A 24,479-nucleotide genomic window follows, 5' to 3' on the forward strand; every position below is an offset into this window, starting at 1 on the left:
TTCTTTCTCTCTCATTTTATTACTGATTGTTTTCATTGCTATATCTCCAGCACCTAAAACAGCATCTGATACAGGCAAGGATTTCAATAGATATTTGTTGAATAATAAATGATTTATATTTTAATGAAATTTAAAGTTCTCTGTACAACTCTTTTGCTTTGGGAGATTAGAAGGAAAAAAGAAGAGCAAATTGTTAGCGCTGCTAAAGAATTTTTCACAGATTTTCATGATTATTACCTCTTAGAAAAAAGAAAAACACCTACCACACTGAAATAAAATATCACATTTTTGTTGTTGTTTAAACTCAATTATGAATCTTACATAAGTGCTGTAATACCAGGCTTACTTTTTTCTTTTTTTTTTTTTTTTGGAGAAAGTGTCTTGCTCTGTCACCCAGGCTGGAGTGCTGTGGCATGATCTTGGCTCACTGCAATCTCTGCCTCCCAGGATCAAGCCATCCTCCCACCTCAGCCTCCTGAGTAGCTGGGACTAGAGATGCACATCACCACGCCTAACTAATATTTTGTATTTTTTTTTTTTTTTTTTTTTTTTGCAGTGACAGGGTTTCACCATGTTGTCCAGGCTAGTCTTGAACTCCTGAGCTCAAGCGATCCACCTGCCTCCCAAAGTGCACCTGGCCTAAGCTTACATTTTAAGCACCATTCAGATGGTTATCATTTCAGATCCTACTCATCATTATATATCCAGTATCTGCTACAGGAAAAAAGGTTGGCACAACTCGAACAGAAAAAGTTTAGATTTTCTAAATTTGTATTTTCCATCAGTTGGGCCACTAGTCATTAGTTCCATATTCTATATACTCCCCAGGTTGGTTCAGGAAGATAAGGCACTGAGAGATATGCTCCAGCTCCTAAGGGAAAATTCTGATAAGGGCTGGACCAATTAGGAGTAAGCCATGCTTTTATGGAGAGGGATATGAAGAGGGATGCCTACAAAAGGTCTAAGATCTGAACCCAGACAGAACCTTGTAGAAATGGCATAAAATCTGTTCTGTTTGCATGATGTTCTAAGATCTGACTCTACATCTCACTCCCCTTGAGTAGGAGCCTTGGCCAGGCCCAATTGTGCAGTAAACCATTGATAGGATTTCATTCACAGCTGCATTCATTGTTGGGAGAAGGAAGCTAGGACCATGGGAAAATCTTGTCCAGGGATGAGAAGTGGAAGAATAAGTCTAAGAACCTAGATGTGAATTTCCTTTATTGATAAAAATCCAATAAATAAACCTCTCTATGAGTGGCCTAGGGAGAATAGAAATAAAAACTCTGAATTTCTTAGACTGGTTCAAATCTATAAGTCATCCGAAAAAAAGTTTTCATTTGATAATAATAAAATAAATTGATATTAATATTTCATAATTTTTGTGCTTATTAAAATATAATTATCAACCTGGTGCCAAAGATTTACAAAAAGTAGGCAGTCACAAGACTCATAGAAGTGTAAATTAGCACAAAGTTTGTAGAGGGCAAATTGGTAATATGCATCCCAACCATTACCATGTCCATGCCCTTTTCATCCACACATTTCATTTCTAGGATTTCTATTGTGCCCTTCTGTCCAAAATTTATAGATGTGCAAAAATAATTTACATAGAAGATATCTTTCAAGGTTGTTTAAAATAGCAAAAATTTGGAAGCAATCTAAATGTCCAACAAAGATGAATAATTTTAAAAATTACAGAGTATCCATGAACTAAAGTGTATTATTAAAGTATATTATTCTTTTAAAAATACTGTGTAGGGCAAACTGTAAGCTGGTCAAACAAAGAATAAATTACCCAGGCCAGGCTTGGGAGTTGCCAGTTTAAAATCTCTTAAACTCAACATAAACATAGAGTTCTTCCTGCTTGTGTTTGTTTTGTTCTTTCAGCCTGGAACATTTTTCTTTGCCTAACTCATCATCCTCTACCACCAAAACTGTCCTCTTTCTTCAAATCTCGTCTCTTTCTTTGATTTTAAATATTTTAATACCTTTAATTCATTTCCAACTTCAAAGTATTTTTGTAATTTTGATGTATAAATTGAGATTTCTAATATTTCTTCCACATCAGAAGATCCAACAGTGCAAGGCCAGTGTTCTCACACGGAATTAATGGGTTGGAGCCAGGTGATGGTGAGAATGTTTAACAACCATTAGAACACCAGCACCAAGCAGGCAGAGGAGCCTCCAGCTGCAGTGCTGGAGCATGGCTCTGGTTTTTAACTTCTAGTTGTTGGATCACTGGGTCATCCTAGTAGTTCCTGGGAGATAATCCATGGCATGTGGGGGCTCTTGGGGAATAGAGCACTCATGAACTCTGGGTAAAACAATTTACCCACAGTTGTGTGTCTTGCGTTAAGAATGTTTTCAAATAAAAAGAACAAGTGTAATCAGAGACTTGCTCAAGACCCCAGAGGTGACTCTGAGTCCAGTGATCTTTCCATTCTTTCGTTCAATCCAGAAGAAAGAATGTCACTTTGAATTCTAATAGAATATTAAAGGACAAATTGGAGACAGGAAGCAAAAACAAATTGTTGTAGTCTGTGTGTCCAATAAATGAGGTGGCTGGGAGAACCAATGAAGATCATGGGATTGACAAGAGAGGAACACATGTCTCCATTTCTGCCCATCAAAAGCTTCTAGAGATGAAAGAAGGCAACTACTACATGGTTTTTTAATGGATACAATTTGTACTTAGAAGAAAACAGCCTTTTGTAGATTAGCATTCAAGGAAATTCTGCTTTCTTTTTCTGGTCTACTGACCTTAACAGGGTTTCATTTATTTTGTGCTCTGTTGCTTTCACGTTTAAACACCATTTGCTCTCCCCACAATAAAGTATAACAATGATAAAAACTAAGTTTCAAAAAGGTTTCTAAGCATACCATTGAAACTGTTACATTTCTCCTCAAAAGCAACATATTCGACTCCCCCTTTTATTAACTCTAAATACATTCAATTATTGTGCAAAGTTCCCAAACTTCATTTCAAAGGCAGCCATCTGGGAAGGAAGTCATGCTCAGAAACTTTTCCAGAACCAGTCTTCAAACTAGATACCTTCAATGTACAATACAGTGTAATTCTGGTCCCCTGACTACACTGATGGGTTCAGAAATGCATACAAGACCTTTTTTTGTCTTGGAGCTGGGAAGCTTTTGCTAGAACTATATAGGAAGAGAAGCTTTCCCCATGGAATTTCTGAGATTTCTTTCCTTATAATGCATAAAAATGCCTGATAGGCTCCTCAGGACCTTATATCATCAGTCTTCATCTTTGGAGCCAAGAAAGAGAGGCAGAATCTGGAAATGACTTGATCTCCTGGATGCAACCATGTCTGAAACTATTGTACTCCCATTAACCATTTTTTTTTTTTTTGGACTAGAGCCAGTCTGAACTGAGATTTTGGTACTTGATGAATACATTTGAGATTAAATCTCGTGAATATGTGCGATGGTGTTGTTACTAACTACTGATTACAAAAAGTGACAAATGGACCATTTCCTTCAACATACAACTTCAAAATACTGAAAAGAATAAACTAAAACTGCCAAAAAAAGGGAGAGGAGGGGAATGATTAAATTAGCCACATAGGAAAGTCATCTGTCCATAAGCACTCTCAAAATAATTGATCCTATTTGAAGACTGTATTAGTTCATTTTCATGCGGCTGATAAAGACATATCCAAGACTGGGCAATTTACAAAAGAAAGAGGTTTATTAGACTTACAGTTCCATATGGCTGGGGAGGCCTCACAATCATGGTGGAAGGTGAAAGGCAAACAGGAGCAAGTCACATGTTACATGGATGGAAGCAGGCAAAGACAGCATGTGCAGGGAAACTCCAGTTTTTATAACTATCAAATCTCAGGAAACTTATACACTATCACAAGAACAGCAGGGGAAAGACTCGCCCCCATGATTCAATTACCTCTCACCAGGTTCCTCTAATGATACATGGGAATTTTGGACACAGCCAAACCATATCAAAGACCTTCAACTTGTGACTGCAAAATAGGGATACTTCACTAACTTTTTTTTTTTTTTTTTAAACAAACACTGCAATAATTACCTTTCTCTATTAGCCTTTTTTTGTTTTGTTTTGTTTTTTGTTTTTTGAGACAGAGTCTTGCTCTGTCACTCAGGTTAGAGTACAATAGCATGATCTCGGCTCACTGCAACCTCCACCTGCCAGATTCAAGCAATTCTCCTGCCTCAGCCTCCTGAGTAGCTGGGACTACGGGTGTGAGCCACCATGCCCGGTGAATTTTTTGTATTTTTAGTAGAGATGGGGTTTCACCATGCTGGCCTGGCTGGTTTAGAACTCCTGACCTTGTGATCCACCTGCCTCAGCCTCCCAAAGTGCTGGGATTATAGGCGTGAGTTACTGCGCCGGGCCTCTTTTTTTTTTTTGGCCCCCACGCTGCAGCACCATGGCACCATCTTGGCTCAATGCAACCGCTGCTCCCCAGGCTCAATAAATCCTCCCACCTCAGCCTTCCAAATAGCTGGGACTACAGGTGCACCCCTGGCTAATTAAAAAAATTTTTTTTTTGTAGATACAGGGTTTTGCCATGTTGCCCAGGCTGGTCTCCAACTCCTGGGCTCAAGTGATTTTCCCACCTCAGCCTCCAAATATTCTGGGACTACAGGCATGAGCCACTGTGTCTGGCCCATTTTCATTTTCTGCACTCATATTTAATATGAGTAATTCACATTTGCAGTTGACATGTAGAGGTCACTGAATTGTTTATTATCATATGAAAGAGAAAGCTTCACAGACTTTCATTTCTTTTTTCTTTTTACTTTTTGCCTGTATCGTATGGGAGAGGAATTATTCATTGAGTGGTAACTAAGGATCTCACACTTTATATATATTATGCCACTTTATACTCAAAACAAGCCTGAAAAGGTGGATTTCTCCACTTTTTCCAGCTTATACACATGAAGATTTTGCCAAGTTTAAGTAACTTGCCCAAGGTCAAAGCTCATAAATACCAAAATGGGAATTGGAGCCCAGATTTCCTGTTTTGACAACTCATATTCATGTGATAATAATAAAAATAGACATAGCAATAAAAACTCTTAAATTTACTATGTTTTAAGTACTTTATATAACCTAACAATGCTACATGGTAGATACTCTTCTTATCTTTGTTTCTAGAATGAGACAACTGAAGCACAGATTAAAGACTTGCTCAAGATTTCATAGGAAGCAATAACTCAGATTCAAATCCAGGTGAAACTTCAGGAATCCGTGTTTTCAAATACTATGCTCTACTGCGTCATGTAATTTAATGACTTTCTTTAGGCTAGATCCCTGTTTCACAGCCATGTTTTTATTATCATCTTCCTAAGCAGACATTGGAGGTAAAATCCTCCCATTGGGAATGCATGCGCTCGGGTACGTGTTCTTACCATAGGCTGTGTCTCATTCATCTTCATCATTTCTGCTAACCAAATTTAACACCTTTTCTTCATGATGTTAATCTTTGTTCTGTGGACTTGTATATGAGACTCTTGGATGCATTAATTGATTTAAATAAACAGTATTTGCCCCAAAGCACAATAAATTTTACAGCCTTTGGTCAACAGTGCTCTTTTAGCAGGACACGCGGAGAAAAATTCCTCTCCAGTTTCCCTCACATCTTTCCTAAAGATGTAAGAAGGTATCATTCTGAATTTAGAGCTACAATCTACAGAAAGACTTCTCAATGGAGTCCTAAAAATTCCTTTTTGGGGACTCTTCATTTAATGCATCTTCTGAAAAACACCTGTATTTCTATTTGTGAGGTTGGAATACTATATAAAATATAAAAATCTTCTAACAAACTCAATGTTTGGCTTTCACAGATTGTGAAAGTATTTTCCCCCAGAGTCTAGAAAATTGCCTCTCATTTCTCTAAATAAAAGAATAACATTCAAGGGAAGAAGAGCAATTTTTTTCTATTCAAACTTTTTTTTTTTTTTTTTTTTTTGGCTGTGAAGTTACTTGGTATCCCATGAGAAAACAACTGTTACTTTCTTATGTGGGGTCTGCTTCTAAATTAATTAATGACTGATGCAACCTTTATTTTATGACTACCACTAAAAGGTGAATTATGAATTAATAGGGAATTGTTAATTTCAGTTTAATCAATAACATAAATGAAGATTGCCCTTGAAGAACCAATAAATCATTGTGTTAAACATTAGTAACTTACATTAAACCCGATGTGACCAATATATTAAATATATTAAATGTGTATTAGAAATTTGTTACACATATCCAAGAGTAAACTTACACTCACCTTAAGTTTGAGTTATATTTGCTGACTCCAATCGATATGATAATAGGAGCTATTTTCAAGGCTTTAGGAGCAGGTTTTCATGCTGGAGACTAGCGAGTAAATTTAATGGACGCTTCCCTGAAGTCAGATTTGCCTCATCTGTGTAGCTTTCACATGAATTTTCAATTCAATTTCAACCTCAAATGGGAGTTCCCACAAATCCAAACGCCTTGTTGAAGCAGAAGAAAATGAATTATGTGGATAACAATATTTTGTCAAGCTCGAAACTCAGCTATGTTATGTCCAAAGCAGTAAAACTGTGTAAATAAATTGCTAAGTCACAGTGAAATTGATGACTTGTATCTCATGTTTTAAAACCAGGATGACTAGTTTAAAAAAGAAAGAGAGAGAGACAGAGAGAAAGTTAGAGGAAAAATCATTCCTTTGACTTGGCACATTTGTTCGTTGTTTCCAAGTTCAAATGAACGTTGGAGCAAAAAGCTATCCAATTAGACTTAAATAACTTTAATATTATTTTCTGTGTTTGTGTGTATATGTGTGTGTGTGTCTGTTTGGACTTTTTTAAAACTAAGTTTTCCTATGTAAAGATTTTTTAAAATGTTTGGTTGCATAATATTGTGCTATAACAACACATTTCAACGGATTGTCAATAAAACTTAAAAATGTACATGCCTAACATACCAATTTTGACATATAGAATAATCCTGGCAGGTTCAGGTCTCTTATCACCTCCCCTACATTTTAGAAACCACTCCCTCTAACCAAGCTTGGATTCCACCATAAGGAATACCAAAAAGGCCTAAGCCAGAGATCCATTAAATAAACAAAAGCTAACACTTATCTGGAGAAAACGGCAAGCACCAGCTCCTTCCCAAAGGACTGTTTGAAAATGTTTCTGCACCCTGATCTGAGAGTCAGAAAGCAGGTGGGGAAACCTCCTAGAAACAATCGACTCGGCCGGGCGCGGTGGCTCAAGCCTGTAATCCCAGCACTTTGGGAGGCCGAGACGGGCGGATCACGAGGTCAGGAGATCGAGACCATCCTGGCTAACACGGTGAAACCCCGTCTCTACTAAAAAATACAAAAAACTAGCCGGGCGAGGTGGCGGGCGCCTGTAGTCCCAGCTACTCGGGAGGCTGAGGCAGGAGAATGGCGGGAACCCGGGAGGCGGAGCTTGCAGTGAGCTGAGATCCGGCCACAGCACTCCAGCCTGGGCGACAGAGCGAGACTCCGCCTCAAAAAAAAAAAAAAAAAAAAAAGAAACAATCGACTCAGCAAAACAACCATTTCTTGAGTAGGTGGGAGTGGAAAAGAAAGAAAATGGGTAAACTGGAAATAAATGTAGAAGTAGGGAGAAGCACAATAGTTACCTATTTATCTAGAATCCTCGCTGATGCTAGCGTTTGGGTCTCCAAAATACATCCAGAAATGAAGTGGATGTGATCACAGGCTCCAAGTCTCTTTCTCTTGGCTAAAGTGCTACCTTTTAAAGCCTTCCCTGGCTAAAGAGGGTTCATTAAATACTTTCCCTTGAGGCTACCTAGGGAGCTGGCCTGAACAGGTAAGAGGTTTCAGAAGGAATACTGGGATCTGATAAATGAGGAAGAGTCACCTCTCCCGAGAAGAAGATTGGGAAAAACGATCTAGGCAGACAGAGAACAGCAGGGGAAATCATTGCCACTTGCTAAAAGGCAGTAAGGACAGCAACATTGGCAAGCTTTTCTGAACTGAAGGAATGTTTTTACCCTGTGTTATTTTGGGAAATTTCAGCATGGATGTTCTTGCTAGGATGTTGGTTTTCAAGTAGCCAGCTGTTTCGGCAGGGCTTCACTGCCCTTAAAGTATTCAGGAAGTATTCCTACACTGGGTGGTGTCCAGGGCCTGACACTTTCCATGGACTCTTCCGTGAACCACGTTTGCTCCTGCCTTAAACCTGTCACTTATAGGGTGTTTCTGCAGTGCATTCCTCTGTGCCGCATTTTCTTCCTTCCGGAAACAATTTATTTTAAATGGGTCAGCATGGTTTTTTTTTCTTTTTCGATGTTTTAACTTTTAAATATTCCATAAACATTTTGGGATGGGCTGAGCCCCTGTTACTTCCTATTATACTTTCTCTATCCTTTTTTTCATTTTATTGGGAGCCTGGGATGATGCAGAGAAAGAGAGAGTGGGTAGGAAAGGGCTTCCACTGTTATGTTTATTTTACCACATTTACAGAGAAAGGCAGGATATTTTGATTACTTGGGAATTAATTCTGTTCTACTACATATTTTATTCTGCTTTTAAACTTTTAGGAGGAAACTGAAAGGCAAGATGGTATTTTCAAAGATTGTCAGCTGGTTCTGTTTTGCTTTTGTATGTAATAGTAATAGGCAATATATAGGGAGTGCTTATATGTGTCAGGCACTGTTCTAAGCTCTATGCCTGTATTAATGTAACTTTACAATAACCCTGTAAGTAGGTACTGTTTTTATCTCTATTCATAGCTGGGACACTCACCCAAGAAGTTTGGTACTTGGCCAGGCACGGTGGTTCATATCTGTAATCCCAGCAATTTGGGCAGCCAAGGTAGGAGGATTGCTTGAGCTCAGGAGTTCGAGACCAGCCTGGTCAACATAGCAAGACCTCATCACTACTAACAACAACAACAACAACAACAACAAATAGCTGGGCATGGTGGTGCATGTCTGTAATCTTAGCTACTCAGGAGCCTGAGGAAGGAGCATCTTTTGAGTGCAGGAAATGCTGGTTGCTGTGAGCTATGATTGCACCACTGCACTCCAGCCTGGGTGACAGAGCAAGACCTTGTCTTGAAAAAAAAAAAAAAAAAAAAAGAAAAAGAAATTAGGTTCCTAAGTCCATATCTTTCTCACTATAATGCATTGCCTTCTCTTACACTGTGTGAAGTTCAGACCAGACCTTTCATGCTTAAAAATAAATGAACACGTAAATCTTTATTGACTACATTCTATTTGAATATTAAATTAAAATTAATAAAAGAAAAACCCCTCTACCACCCTTCCACTCTGTGTTTCAGTTAGAGACTACATGTTTCCTGAATCACACCTAGTGAGCATCTTTGACTTGTACACCACAAGAAGTAAACTTAAATTTTGCTACACTGCATATCTCTCATACTTGGGGCAGAGAAGGAAAGACCCTGGACTTCTGCAATGGAGTATACAACATTTCTACTCTAAAAACCAAACTTTTCACTTGGAACAACTTCCCTTTCATTAGACTCAGTTTTTCCTCTCCTTGAAATCGCTGGGTAGAAATTGTCAGCCTTTGTGTTAAATCTCTTTTAATATTTAATAACTATATGTGTTTATTTTATTTATTTATTTATTTATTTTTGCGATGTTGTTTTGCTCTTGTTGCCCAGGCTAGAGTGCAATGGCGTAATCTCGGCTCACCGCAACCTCTGCCTCCCAGGTTCAAGTGATTCTCCTGCCTTGCCTCCTGGATAGCTGGGATTAGAGGCATGCGCCACCACACTGCACTAATTTTGTATTTTTAGTACAGACGGGGGTTTCTCCATGTTGGTCAGGCTGGTCTCGAACTCCCAACCTCAGGTGATCCGCCCACCTTGGCCTCCTGGGATTACAGGTGTGAACCACTGCACCTGGCCTATTTTATATTTTAACTATATCTTTGTTCACATGTGTATTCCTAATTCTTTTCCCTGCTGCATGTTCAGTGCCGAAGTATCCAGTTCAAAAAAAAAAGTTTTTCTGGGGATATCTCAGTCAGTATTTAGGTAATAGCATCAAATCCCTAAGCATCCTTTTGTTATTCCAGACTGGTTCAAGTAAAAATGTCTCTCTATAGAGTTATTTTCCCTGGTCTGTTGAATGCTTACATAATGTCATCACTCTCAGAGCTATGAGCATTCTAAGGCATGGTGGCAACTCCTTGCTGCCACATGGTTAACACGGTTGCTATATTGCTTTGCCATTGACTGACTGTAATTGAAAGTCTTCATCCTAAGTCATCCTTTGATGTCTTATTGATAATTTGAAGGCTATTTTATTGGTGTCATAAATCCCACATTTTAAGAATCCTTTAGGTGATAACAGAATTGATAATCACAAATTAAGAGAGTCCCATTTTATGAAGAGGCGGCATTTTAAAGTTCTTGCACAATTCAAAACTCACAAAATCCAAGTCAAGCTCTAACAAATGCTGGCTGTTTTTTGTGCATTCCAGCTTACATGGAAATCGCTTCAACATAGTCAGTGGGTCACTCGGTGGTCATTCAACATGCATACCCTGCAATTCTGAGGAACTGAAAAAATTCAGATCCACATTACTCCATTTTAAAAAAATACAGTTAGACATTATTAATATTTCCATCTTGAATGCTTTCAATTGTCACAGCCCAAATTAAAATAAAACCATACTGTATTTTATTCTTCCACCTAAGTTTATGGAGATAGGCAAGTCTATATAACATTGAATTTAATTTTTGTTGTACTTGCCCCTATTGAGAATGCCGTGGTGTGGGATGATACCTGTACCTAGCATTGTCTGGAAAATAGGTGAGGCTAAACAAACATTTTTTGAAAAATAGATGCATAAATATGTAAACGCTTGTCCCACTGAACTTATTTTCTTAACATATGATCTTGCTAGCTGTAGAATTAATTTTTTATTTCATCCCTTTAAAACCTTTTATAGGCTTTTCTATTCATTTATTTGGCATTTGCAATGTCTCACTGAGAATATGCTACTGACATCCCTAGTACTACTGATTCCAAATGGAATGAGAATGAGTTGGCTGATGTAGGTGCCAACAAAACCTAATTCTATCTAAGACTGCATAGATAAAACTACAATTTCCAGAACAAACGGAGATAGTCTTGCTCAAGTTTTGCACCACACAGGCTGTGTCTGACAGGCAGGACTCAACAACCACTGACACACATCAAAAACCACATGCCAGGCACTGTGCTTAGTGTGCTAAACACAGCATCTGCTTTACCCCCCAGCAGCCCCCGTGGAATACCTTTTATTAATATTATCCATTTTACATATGAAGACACACACATTTAAAGAAGTTTATCCCAGGTTCACAGCTAATAAGTCACCAAGCTCAGACTCAAACCTTAGGTTATTCTGACTCCCTATCTGTGTCCTTAATCACGGTGCTCTATTGCTTTATGAGATGGAGCTTCACAAAGAAATTATTACCATGAGAAGCAAATCAAAAGTGTCATTTTTTTTTTGAGGAATCAAAATTTCTGTGCTAAGTTTGTATGGATGATTAAAAACACCAAAAGACAGAATAACTATTTTCATCTCTCTGAAGGGTTATCACGCAGTAAAAATTAGTTTAGATTTTTTCATACATCAGCAGTAAGAATGAAAGTTTTAGGGTGAGCAATTAAATCTCAGTATAAGAGAAGAACTAGTTATATCTATTTCAAATAAATTACTGGATGCTTTAGAAGGAAATAAAGGCTTCTAGTCATCATGGAGGAATGATAATTGCTCACAAAGATGATAAAAACAGATTTTTAGATAAGCTGAACTAAACGGCCTTAATGTTCCTTTAAAACTAAATATTTTATGATGCTATGATAAACAGAAGCTAATAAAAGGGGAAGGAGAAGAAAGAGGGAAGAAACACTTATGGACCACCTAGTTATAAATACTGTGCTCCATCTCACTTAACACTCACCATGAGGTCGATGTTGTCCAAGAAGACAACATCGTCATCCCCATCTTTCATACAGGAAGGAACTGAAATAATATTCCCATATCATAGACATAAAAACTGAGACTTAGAGTATATTAATAACATGCCTAAGACTGCACAGCTGTGTAATAACAAAGCCAGAATTGAACTTCTGATATTCTTGATTCTAAGCAAAGGTCCTAAACAGAGGGAAACATTGTGGGTATGGAACTACTGGAAGAGATACAGAAAGACCAAGTGTAAATTCAAAGAAATAAATAGGAGAGAACATGGAGAAATCCTGGGCTGAGGAGGCACCATCTGCGGAGTATACCCTTGGGGAATAGTTGGCAGGGTATGGAAGTAGGGGAACAGGAATAACAGATAAAGGTAATAACACAGTATGGCCCTCCCAGGCTAGCCTCAAATTTGTTCTAAGAACTTAATGTTATTGCTTCAAATATTTTAGACTGAACATAGGGAAATTAAGTGTCTTAAAAGAGATTGAAGCTGAGGTGGGGGGGGTCATTGGGGAAAATTTTATATATTTCCAATCTACTAAATTTGCTAGCCACTGGTCAGAAGCAATATAATGAGCAGAGTTCAAATAATTAGCTATTGGCTGACTTCCTATGAGCACTTTGGAAGCTTAATGGGCATTTCTATGCATTTATTTCTTCGATGATTGCGTTGTAGATGCTGAAGATGCATCACTGGATAGATAGACTCCCTGGCTCCACAGAGTTTGCATTTGAGAGAGTGGAGAACGATGAAAATAATACATAAATACATTCTGAAGCATACTGAGAAAAGTGGTATGCAAGAATGAAGTAGAGCACGGCAAATGTGTTGGGAAGCAGGGAGGGAGCATAGCCACTTTAAATCTATCTGCTGAGAAGGAGGCATTTGAGCAAAGCCTCGAAGCAGTGGAGAAAAAAGCCCCGCAGATTATTTCTAGGCAAAGTGTTCTAGAGGGAGGGAAGAGCTAAGGTAAAGGCCACAGGAAGGAACTGTGGATGCCTGTACTAAGAAGAGTGAGGTGTGGAAGCCGGGAAAAAGAGATAAGGTCAGAAAGCAATCATGTGGGATCTTGAGGATAACCATAAAGCCATTAGCTTCTACTCTGCATATGGTGGAGAACTACTAGAAAATTTTGAGTATAGGAGTGATATAACTTAATTTACATTTTATGATTATAAATTAGATACCAAAATGCCCCACTGTGTTCATAAGAAATGGGTCATTTACTACAGGCGCCACAAAGCAACAAGAAAAATGATTCCTAGTGCACATCATGTTGAAGAAATGAACTGATAAAATTAAATACCTAGGAATTAACCAAAGAAGTATATGAGCTCTATAATAAAAACTATAAAACACTTTGATGAAAGAAATTGAAGAGGATGCCAAAATGTAAAGATGTTCGATGTTCACACATTAGAAAGATCAATATTGTTAAAATCTCCATATACCTAAAGCAATCTAAAGATTCAATGCAATCCCTATCAATAATATTTTTCAAAAAAATAGATAGAACCCATCCTAAAATTTATATGGAACCACAAAAGACACAGAATAGCTAAAGCTGTCTTAAATAAAAAGAACAAAACTAGTAGAATCACATTATTTGACTTCAAATTATACTAAAGAGCTATAGTACTCAAAACAGCAAGGTACTGGCATGAAAACAGACACAGAGACCAACGGAACAGAGTACAGACCCAGGAACAAACCTGCACACATACAGTGAACTGATTTTCAACAAAGGTGCCAAGAACATACACTGGGGAAAAGACATTCTCTTCAATTAATGTTGCTGGGGAAACTGGACAACCATATGCCGAAGAATAAAACTAGACTCCTATCTCTTGCCATATACAAAAGTCAAATCAAAATGATTAAAGACTTAAATGTAAGATCTTGTATTAGTTAGTTTTCATGTCACTGATAAAGACATACCTGAGACTACGCAATTACAAAAGAAAGAGGCTTAAGTGGACTCACAGTTCTATGTGGATTGGTAGACCTCACAATCATAGTGGAATATAAGGAGAAGCCAGTCACATCTTACGTGGATGGTGGCAGGCAAAAAAAAAAAAAAAGCTTGTGTAGGACAACTCCCATTTTTAAAACCATCAGATCTCATGAGACCCATTCACTATCAGGAGAACAGCATGGGAAAGAACTGCCGCCACAATTCAATCATCTCCCATTGGGTCTCTTCCACAACACTTTGGAATTATGGGAGTTACAAGATGAGATGTGGGTGGGGACACAGAGTCAAACCACATCTTTCCACTCCTGGCCCCTCCCAAATCTTGTATCTTCACATTTCAAAACGAATCATGCCTTCCCAACAGTCCCCTAAAGTCTCAACTCATGTCAGCATTAACTCAAAAGTCCACAGTCCAAAGTCTCATCTGAGAAAAGTCAAATCCCTTCCACTATGAGCCTGTAAAATCAAATGCAAGTTAGTTACTTCTTAGATACAATGGGGGTACAGGCATTGGGTAAATTCAGCTATTCCAAATGGGAGAAATTGGCCAAAACCAAGGGGCTACAGGTACCATGCAAGTCTGAAATCCAATAGGGAAGTCAAATCTTAAAGCTCCACAATGATCACCTTTTACTCCATGTCTCATATCCAGGTCGTGCTGATGCAAGTGGTAGGTTCCCATAGTCTTGGGCAGCTCTGCCCCTGTGGCTTTGCAGGGTACAGCCTCCCTCCCAGCTGCCTTCATGGGCTGGCCTTGAGTGTGTGCAGCTTTTTCCAGGGCAGGGTGCAAGCTGTCAGTGGATCTACCATTCTGGGATCTGGAGGATGGTGGCCCTCTTCTCACAGCTCCACTAGGCAGTGCCCCAGTACGAACTCTGTGTGGGAGGTCCCACCCCACATTTTCCTCTGCACTGCCCTAACAGAGGTTCTCCATGAGGACCCTGCCCCTACAGCAAACATCTGCCTGGGCATCAGGGTGTTTCCCCACATCTTCTGAAATCTAGGCAGAGGTTCCCAAACCTCAATTCTTGACTTCTGTGAACTGGCAGGCTCAGTACCACATGGAAGCTGCCAAGGCTTGAGGCTTGCACCTTCTGAAGCCATAGTCTGAGATCTATCTTGGCCCCTTTCAGCCCTGGCTGAGCAGTTGGGACACTGGGCACCAAGTCCTTAGGCTTCACACAGCTTGAGGACCCTGGGCCCAGCCCACTAAACTACTTTTTCCTACTAGGCCTCTGGGCTTGTGATGGGAGGGGCTGCAGTGAAGGCTTCTGACACGCCCTGGAGACATTTTCCCCATTGTCTTGGGAATTGACATTGGATCTTTGTGTTACTTATGCAAACTTTTGCAGTTGGCTTGGCTTTCTCAGAAAATAGGATTTTCTTTTCTATGGCGTTGTCAGGCTGCAAATTTTCCAAACTTTTATGCTCTGCTTCCCTTATAAAACTGCCTTTAACAGCACCTAAGTCACATCTTGAATGCTTTGCTGCTTAGAAATTTCTTCTGCCAGATACCTTAAATCATCCCTCTCAAGTTCAAAGTTCCACAAATCTCTAAGGTAGGGGCAAAATGCTGCCAGTCTCTTTGCTAAAACGTAACAAGGGTCACCTTTGCTCCAGTTCCCAACAAGTTCTTCATCTCCATCTGAGACCACCTCAGCCTGGACCTTATTGTTCATATCACTGTCAGCATTTTAGTCAAAGCCATTCAAGTCTCTAGGAAGTTCCAAACTTTCCCACATTTTCCTGTCTTCTTCTGAGCCCTCCAGACTGTTCTAATCTCTGCTTGTTACCCAGTTCCAAAGTCGCTTCCACGTTTTCGCTATCTTTTCAGCACTCCCAGTACCAATACACTCCCAGTACCAATGTACTGTATTAGTTCATTTTCACGCTGCTGATAAAGACATGCCTGAGAGGCAGTTTACGAAAGAAAAAAGGCTCAATTGGACTCACGGTTCCACATTGCTGGAGAGGCCTCACAATCATGGCGGAATGCAAGGAGGAGCAAGTCACATCTTACGTGAATGGCGGCAGGCAAAAAAAAGAGCTTGTGCAGGAAAATTCCTGTTTTTAAAACCATCAGATAGCATGAGACCCATTCACTATCAGGAGAACAGCATGGGAAAGACCCGCCCCCATAACTCAATCATCTCCCACCAGGTACCTCCCAAAACACATGGGAATTAAGACAGCTACAAGATGAGACTTGGATGGGAACACAGAGCCAAACCATATCAGACCTCAAACTGTGAAACTACTACCTGAAAACATTGGGGAAACTCTCCATGACATTGGCTGGGGCAAAATTTTCTTGAGTAATACCCCATAAACACAGGCCACCAAAGCAAAAATGGACAAATGGGGTCACATCAAGTTAAAAAGCTTCTGCACAGCAAAGGAAACAATAAACAAAGTGAAGAGAAAGCTCTCAGAATGGGAGAAAATATTTGCCAATCATCCCAGTGACAAGGGATTAATAACCAGAATATATAAGGAGCTCAAACAACTCTAAAGGAAAAAAATCTAATAATCCAATTTAAAAACGGCAAAGCAATTTGAATAGACGTTTCTCAAAAGACATACAAATGGCAAACAGTCATGTGAAAATGTGCCCAGCATCTTGATCCTTACAGAAATGCAAATCGAAACTACAATGAGATATCACCTCACCACAGTTAAAATAGCTTATATCAACAAGACAGGCAATAACTAATGCTGGCAAGGATGTGGAGAAAAGGGAACCCTTGTATGCTGTTGGTGAGAATGTAAATTGGTACAACTACTATGCAGAGCATTTTAGAGGTTCCTCAGAAAAAAAAACTAAAAATTGAGCTACCATTTGATCCCACAAGCCCACTGCTGGGTATATACCCAAAAGAAACGAAATCAGTATATTGAAACAATATCTGAGCTCCTACATTTGTTGCAGCACTGTTCACAATAGCCAAGATTTGGAAGCAACCTAAATGTCCATCAACAGATGAACCGAGAAAGAAAATGTGATACATATGCCCAATGGTGTACTATTCAGCCATAAAAAAAGAATGAGACCCTGTCATTTGCAACAATATGGATGGAACTGGAGGTCACTATGTTAGGTGAAATAAGCCAGGCACAGAAAGACAAACATCACATGTTCTCACTTATTTGTGGGATCTAAAAATTAAAACAATTGAACTCATTGATATAGAAAATAGAAGGATGGTTACCAGAGCCTAGGAAGGGTAGTGAGGAGGCGCAGGGGGTATTTGGGTACAAAAAACAATAGTTAGAAAGAATAAGACCTAGTATTTGATACCACAGCTGGGTGATGATAGTCAATAAAAATTGTAAATTTTAAAATAAATGAAAAATTGTAATTGAAGTGCTTGTAATACAAAGGATAAATGCTTGAATGGATGGATACCTCATTTTCCATGATGTGATTATCACGCATTGGACGCTTCTATCAAAACATTTCATGTACTCCATAAGTATATACACTTACTATATATCCATAAAAATTAAAAACAAAACATTTTTTAAATGCACTGAAATTTCCTCCAGATATCTAATCTCCACCTGCCCTAAACAAATTATTCTCTCCGTTAGTAACACCATCTCTCTTCCCCCTTCCTGATACAGCTGCCAAAAATCTTATCTGCTGTTCTCAGCTCCTGTGCTCAACTTATATACCGCACTTGGCCAAATAAGCGCATTTCATTTAACTCTAAGAGCAAACTGTAATTTTTTTCCCTAAGCGTGTCCTTAAAAGATCTCACTCTGACTCTATCCAAACTTAACAAAAACATTCGCCCCCAAAAAACCACTTCCTTGGGGATGAAATTGCTGCTAAGAAAATAATATTTCCCCATGTTGTTATGTTTATGTTGTCTACTATTTAAGTAGACCAAGCCGAATTTGATTAGGGTTTTTGAGACATAGGGATTGGGATCTTTGTTGAAGTTAGCCCCTTAGCTCATGGGCTATAATAAGGTGTGGGTACTAATATATCACAAACTATAATTTATTTGCAACTACATCTTATTTCAGAAAAGGATGTTGTTTTGGGAAGCGGTGAGTCAGTAGAACACTGAATACAAGGCAAAAGAAAGGAGATTTCATCTCCACTTTCAAACAGAAGTTCATAACATTCCTGAATCATCCACTAAGAGGGCTGCCAATCTGGAATCAATTAAGAGCCTTCCACTGGGGTGCAACTGGAGGGAGTAAGATCTTCAAAACTGTATTTTAATTAGTAAAGTAGAGAAACTGGCTGCAGGAAGGTGGCTGGCTTGGCTAGCAGGCCAGGAGAAAAGGAGTAGGGCAAGGCGTGGGTGAAGGTATAAAAGTCAAGCTTTGCCATTTTGCCAAGCACCCCTTTGAACAGAGCCAGAGGGTGTGAAATCAGAAAACTTGGTAGCACCCCAGTTCTCCTTTCCTGCACCCTTTGCAAAGGTAGTACCATCAGCAGGAATAGCAACTCTCAACAAGTCTTCATTATAATAGAATGTCCTCTACAGGTCAAGTTCAATTACCACAAACCTCCTCATCACAAGAGATTTTCAGTCTTAAGACAGGCAGTGGGTGGACACTAGAAAATTCTCTTATACGCATTTACTCCAAAAACGCAACCAATGCCTTAGATCCCTGCTACTCCAAATGTGGTACCCACACCAGCAACCAGAGTTAGAAATGCAGAATCTTGGACTGCATTCTAGGCCCACTGAATCAGAAACTGAGTTTAACAACACCCCCAGGTGATTTATATGAGCATTAAAATGGTAGCATTGACTTAAAGCAATTATGCTCAAACTTTGCACATTAGAATCACCTGGAGAGGTTTTTAACACCTCCCTAATGCAGGCAGTACTCCATATATTGTATCTCAATTATCAGTATTTTTAAAACCAAACTGGTTCCAATACGCAGCCAATGTTGAGGAACCATGACTTAAAGATAATAATAACAATATTTGTATTCGAATGAAAACTTTCCCCAAACTTTGCATTCCTAATTACCACTTGGGTTTTCCTGAAAACTTAGATATTAAAAATTTCAATGTACGGATCTGGGCAGGGGTCTGGAGAGCGCAGCAGCCATGGTGAGCCACCCTGTCCTCACCAACGGCACCGAGATGGCCATCCTGGGGCTGGGCACCTGGAAGTCCCTTCTGAGCTAGGTAACCAAGGCTGTGAAGGTGGCGATCGATGTCAGGTACCCCCACATCGACTGCACCTACGTGTACCAGAATGAGAATGAGGTGGGGGTGGCCATTCAGGAGCAGCTTAGGGAGCAGGTGGTGAAGCCAGAGGCTTATCAGCAAGCTGGGGTGCACGTACCATAAGAAGGTCCTGGTGAAAGGATCCTGCCAGAAGACGCTCAGCAACCTGAAGCTGGACTACCTGGACCTCCACCTTATTCACTGGCTGACCGACTTTAAGCCTGGAAAGGAATTTTTCCCATTGGACGAGTCGGACAACATGGTTCCCAATGACACCAACATTGTGAACACATGCGCAGCCATGGAAGCGCTGGTGGATGAAGGGCTGGTGATAGCTATTAGCATCTCCGACTGTAATCATCTCCAGGTGGAGAGGATCTTAAAGAAACCTGGCTTAAGGTATAAACCAGCAGTTAACCAGATTGAGTGCCACCTGTACCTCACTCCCGTACTGCCAGTCCAAGGGCATCTTGGTGACCACCTATAGCCCCCCTGGCTCTCCTGACAGACCCTGGGCCAAGCCTGAGGCCCCGTCCATCCTGGAGGATCCCAGGATCAAAGTGATCTCAGCCAAGCACAATAAAACCACAGCCCAGATTCTGATCCAGTTCCCCCATGCAGAGGAACTTGGAGGTGATTTCCAAGTCTGTGACACCAAAATGCATTGCTGAGAACTTTAAGGTCTTTGACTTTGAACTGAGCAGCCAGGATATGACCACCTTACTCAGCTACAACAGGAACTGGAGGGTCTGTGCCTTGGCGAGCTATGCCTCCCACAAGGACTACCCTTTCCATGAAGTTTTGAAGCTGTGGATGCCTGCTCATCCCTAAGTGACCTATACCTGTGTTTCCTATCTCATTTTTTTCTTGCAAATGTAGTATGGCCTGGCCTGTGTCACTCAGCAGTGGGAGAGCAGCCTGTAGAGTGGCCAGCAAGGACTTATCTAGGTTGATGTTGGATCTGAAGAGCAGTGTCAGTAGAGTAGAAGTCTCTTTCAGTTTGCTTTGTTCTTTTTGCCCCGGTGGGGAAAGTATAACCTGAATACCCTTTTCTGACCAAAGGGAAGCAAAATATACCAGGTCAAAATAGTGCCACTAACAGTTGAGTTTTTTGTTTTTGTTTGTTTGTTTGTTTCTTGAAATGGAGTCTCGCTCTGTTGCCCAGGCTGGAGTACAGTGGCGTGATCTTGGCTCACTGCAAGCTCCGCCTCCCAGGTTCACACTATTCTCATGCCTCAACCTCCTGAGTAGCTGGGACTACAGGTGCCTGCTACCATGTCCAGCTAGTTTTTTGTGTTTTTAGTAGAGACAGGGTTTTACCGTGTTAGCCAAGATGGTCTCGATATCCTGACCTCATGATCCTCCTGCCTTGGCCTCCCAAAGTGCTGGGATTATAGGCGAGAACCACTGCACCTGGCCATAACAGTTGAGTTTTGACTGCTTGGAACTGTAATCCCTTCAGCAAGACTTCTCTTTGCCTCAAATAAAAAGTGCTTTGGTGAAAAAAAAAAAAAAAAAAAAACTCAATGTATTCTGTCGTATAATTAATGCTTAAATTTCCCAAATTCTGATGATGCTAATTTTAATTTGCAATAGATCCATAGCTGACAAAGGGTCATTTAGTCAAGAAAGTTTGCTGAGTCTTACCATTCAGAGATAAAACAATTATTTGTTTTTAAATAGCGTTTACAGTTCAAGATTGCTTTTCAGATTGAATGATTCTTCTCTCTTATTTCTCAAATCATTACTCAATAAAGGAGATAAACAATCTTAACTATGTTCAACATTTTCAGGCATGATTATTATAAATATTTTGCAAGTTAGCTTCAGGAACTGAAAAGATTTCTTGATGGCAGGTGATACTTTTGTTGAATCAACAAGATTGGCTGGTCTCATGGTTGGCGTTTAGCGAGTCAATCATTTTCACTACACAATAGATAACAGTGAACTAAAATTTTCTTTTATTCATTGGGAGCCTATTCTGTGATACTAAGAACAAAGAAAATCAACTCTCTGTGGAACCAGAGTCAATCTTCCAAAACGTAATACATCCATTAGGAGAAAAAAAGAGTGTCGACAAGAAACAAATTGGCTAAATTGGTTGAAACATTTCTTTAAAATTAAGTTTACATATTAAAGGAAAGATAAAAGGAATAAGCACATCATTTGCTAAGACACAAATATCATCTGATTTTCAGCTATTTCACATTTCTATTTTTTCCCCCTTAGTACATTTTCAGCACTTTTGGTTTTGAAAAGCAGAAAATGAAATCAAACTGGCTTAAACAGAAAAGAAGATGAATTTATTGGTACATATAACTAAAATATCCATGGGTATCTGACTTCAGGTGCTGCTGGATCCAGTTGCTCAAATTATGTCAGTTAGTCTTTCTCTTTCTCCAGATTCTGGTTTTTTTCCGTACTGCCTTAATGTTTAGTTGTTTGTATCCCACAGTTGGCAATTATGTCCAATAAACTTCAAATATATATCTTATTGCCTGATCGTGTTTTCATCGCCTGCCATGGAATCAGATTTATAGCCAAGGAGATACTTCTTGGCAAGATCATGAGTCTGTGCTGGTCCTGTGGAGTCGGAGATAGGGCCAACCCAGTTTAAATCATATACACTGAGAACAGGTGAGGGTAATGATGCCCCAAAGGATAATCAAAGGATCGATGTCAGAAAAGGGAGAATGGATAGCAAGAAGGCAAAAATACTATTCTAGAAGAGATCTACATCATTTGCCTTTAAGACCGATACATAATATAACAGTTTTCTTTGAGAAGTTCAGGAGAAATGAGCTTAGAGAATTATCTTTTCATTTTTGTTTTTATCCTGCAGCAGAGACTTATAATACATATATGTTGTACCAGCTCAATTTTAAGAAAGAGGAAATGCCTGATGTTCCCTATCGTAAATTCCTGCAGTACCACAGTCCATGAAGAGGATACCTGAGGGCTGAGGGAAGTGGTGGGATGAGCACACTGTGGTCAGCCTTGCTAAGAGTTTCATTTATCTTGTTGAATGTGAAATCCATCTCTTTTGAGCATAGCCTGGTGCCCACTTTACTTGTATGCTCTCCCTTATTCATCTATTGTTGATATAAAATTACTTAAACTCGGGGTTTTTAAGTGATTTGAACAAAGAAAATCAACTTTCTATGGACCAAAACTCTATTTTCCAAAATGTAATACATTCAGGAAAATGTGCACCGAGACTTCAAGGTGGGTTCCCAAGACTCAACCGATACTGCTCTTTATCATCATAAATAGTAGCTCCCAGAAACCCAGTGTAGACACCAAGAAATTATTACATGATGAAGACTGAACTCTTATCTACTTCTCAATCTTGTATTTTTTAAGACAAGCAAAAATGAGAAAAGTTTTGTACAATTGCACAAGAGAAATAGGACTGATCAAATAAATGGTTAAGAAACACTCAAATATTTTCCTGTGGAAATTCTTTCTTTCTATGGCTTATGGATGTGAAAAGTAATATACTAGATGAATGTCTAAATATCTTGTCTTTTTTTCTGCCCATCCCATTCCAAGAGTTAGAATATCAGCCCTTATTCAGAGTTGTCAACTTGTCATCCTAGGAGATTCGCAGAGTAGTATCAGTTTTGAAAATGCGCCACCATTGCTTTAAAGTAGGGTTTCACAGTCACAGCACTATTAATATTTTGAGTCAGATAATTTCTTATTGAAGGGGGCTGTCTTATGCATTGTGGCCTGTTTAGCAGCATCCCTAGCTTCTACCCACTAGATGCCAGCAGTGTTACTCCCTCTTTGTGACAACCAAAATCTCAGACATTGCCAAAGGTCCCCTGGGGTGCAAATGTGTTCCTGGTTGAGAATCGCTGCTTGAAAAACTGAAATGAAAATAGTGAACACCATGACATACTCTTCTAAGATAATGGGACAACTGTACTCCAGAATAAAAATAATCTTTCCTTGTCTCTTAAATTCTGGCATTGTTACCATTATTACTTTAGTATTAACCCAAAATACACTTTTTAAAAGTTCTGAGAATAAAAGCTGAACCTGCAAAATAGGATAACTCCTTTTGCTACACTAACCTTAAAAGGTACAGAAGTAAAGAGAACTACTGCTTACAGGGGTGTCAGATGGACATGCCTGCTTAAATGAAGATTCCTCTTTTCCACTTTCCTCCTGATGTCTGCTGGTCACTATAGCAACAAGAACAGGAGTGATTCAGAACCAGGACACATGCACTCTAGCATGACAAGTTCAATTTAAATCTAGATTGGCTACATTTAAAAAACTACACTAAATGAAATGAGTGTATATACACCAACAGGAGATCAACGCACTTTGCTACACCAGTTGCAAGAGTGACATTCAGTTCAAAAAAAACCCTTGGGATTCTTTAAGAGTAGGAAAAACTCAAACATTTTCACTAAGGCTTCACTTTGTCAAATCTCTCTTGAGACTTTTGGATCCCTTGAATTTTAGGCAGGCTTAAATACAGAGTCCTTTCTTGGTACTTGGAGATATTTTACCCATAAGGTAGAGTAATGAGGGTCTTCAGTGATAGTGAATGAACAGAATTTTGAACATTTTAATATATTCTGGAACACTTACATGTTTCAAGCTAAGTTAACCAGTATAATACCACTACAGAAAAACTGTATTATTTAATTATATTTTTTAATTTTTAATTTTTGTCCTAACAAAGTTCTAAAAATATAGTTAGAATTATGTTTAGAACCAGAAATATATTTCAAAATTGCAATTACAATGTTTAAAACAGAAACAATGAGTTGCTTCCTAGTGGGATTAAAGGTCATTATTTGGGACATACTATGTCCTGATTTTTATCATTGCACCCTATTAAAGAAAATGATATCTAGGCTTTTCTTTTTTTAGAGTTTGCTATAGCTATACATCAGGTTAAAGAGCTTGGGAGATGAATTTTTTAATTTCAGGAACTCAAAGTTCTAAAGATGACTTCAATATATCTATTGATTGGTCTTCATATAGAACCAAATTTAAGCTATTTTAGGCAAGTGATTCTATAACTTTAAAAATTCTTCTAGAAAAAAATAAGAAAATATATAACTCATCTATTCCTTTCAAGAAGAAAGTTTATTGTTTTATCCAATTTGTACCTCATAATGCACCTAAGAATTATTTCCATTTGAGCATTTCCCAGTAAAGGATGCTGTTTATAACTGCTCCTGTCCCCCTGTTTGAAGTTAGATTTCTATTTCCTCTTTTTCAGGTTAATTGTTCTGATTCTAAGAGCATTTCTTAGAATTGTTTTTCAGTTTTCATTCCTTAACCAATTTTGAG

The 24,479-nt window shown here is 39.0% G+C and overlaps 1 pseudogene; it reads left to right on the forward strand.

Moving 5' to 3' along the window:
* Positions 1–19,040: 19,040 nt before the first annotated feature.
* Positions 19,041–19,994, forward strand: LOC709524 (aldo-keto reductase family 1 member B1 pseudogene; annotated as a pseudogene).
* Positions 19,995–24,479: the final 4,485 nt, after the last annotated feature.

This window comes from Macaca mulatta, chromosome 2 (assembly GCF_049350105.2).
Source record: "Macaca mulatta isolate MMU2019108-1 chromosome 2, T2T-MMU8v2.0, whole genome shotgun sequence".
NCBI classification, from domain to species: domain Eukaryota; kingdom Metazoa; phylum Chordata; class Mammalia; order Primates; family Cercopithecidae; genus Macaca; species Macaca mulatta.